Source organism: Etheostoma cragini, unplaced genomic scaffold, assembly GCF_013103735.1.
Source record: "Etheostoma cragini isolate CJK2018 unplaced genomic scaffold, CSU_Ecrag_1.0 ScbMSFa_2932, whole genome shotgun sequence".
Classification (NCBI taxonomy): domain Eukaryota; kingdom Metazoa; phylum Chordata; class Actinopteri; order Perciformes; family Percidae; genus Etheostoma; species Etheostoma cragini.
In genome coordinates, this window is record NW_023267147.1 from 1 (window position 1) to 1,152 (window position 1,152).

General features: G+C 47.2%; 1 non-coding gene across 1 annotated transcript; it reads left to right on the top strand.

Annotated features, from left to right (window-relative positions):
• Positions 1-237: 237 nt before the first annotated feature.
• On the top strand, positions 238-449 carry LOC117940637. Its single transcript, XR_004655787.1, has one exon. It is a non-coding gene; the product is annotated as a small nucleolar RNA U3 (small nucleolar RNA).
• Positions 450-1,152: the final 703 nt, after the last annotated feature.

The window sequence follows — 1,152 nt, forward strand, 5'->3', positions numbered from 1 at the left end:
ATCTCTACCTTTGCTTTTCCTACTTTGACATGTCAAAAAGGTGCATTGTTTGAAAGGCCATCTCTACACATCCATGTTGCACTCCCACAGGTGTTTCCACTTGACTAATCAGACTGTGTGGCCTTTACAGGTTCAGCTTGATTGACATATATTAAAGGGGTGGAACGGTACACTGAAGACCCCGATTGACAATCACTCTGCAGTGAATGAGATGCAGTTTCCTCCCTCAGTCTAGCCAAGACTATACTTTCAGGGATCATTTCTAGAGTTTCTGACTTGAGGAGTGTGTTTCTAAAGTGTTTGGTCTCGCTGACCACGATGATGAGTCGTGATATTCCTTTCTGAGCATGAAACTGACAGAGAGTAATGATTCACTTTGTATGCTGTCATTGATGATTGTTCTTTGCTTCTTTATGGAGTATTGAGAAAGGGAATATGATCAGAGTGGTATTAGTAGATGCGTGGAAAACTAATGTGAATAATAAACTACAGTTATAGCCAATCTTGAAATATTTGTTTTGTCCATGGTGGACTATGTTAATTGAAAGAGGGGTTACCTCAGTGACCTCCACCAGGGAAATTGACGACAATCACCCATCATCCTCCACCTCTGCCTCTATGACAGAGGACGTGTCAGCTGGATTTAGGAGTTCTTCAAAGTGCTCCTTCCACCGATCTATTACCTCCTCAGTTTAGGTCAACAACGTCCCATCCTTACTGTACACAGCTTGGATGATTCCTCGCTTCCCTATCCTGAGGTGGCGAACGGTTTTCCAGAAGCACCTTGGTGCTGAACGAAAGTCCCTCTCAATGTCTTCTCTGAACGTCTCCCTAGCTTTCCCTCTGTCACGGCAGAGTGCAATCTTTTGGGCCCGTTGGTATCTTGCCACTGCCTCCGGAGTCCGCTGGGATAACGTATCCCGGAAAGACTCCTTCTTTAGTCGGACGGATTCCCTGACCACTGGTATCCACCAGGGTGTTCATGGGTTACCGCTCCTTGAGGCGCCTAAGCCCACAGCTCGCCGCCACAGCTTCAGCCATGGAAACTTTGAACGTTGTCCACTCAGGTTCAAAGCGCCCAGCCTCCACAGGGATGCACGAAAAGCTCCGCCAGAGATGCGAGTTGAAAGTCTGTTGGACAGGGGCCTCCTC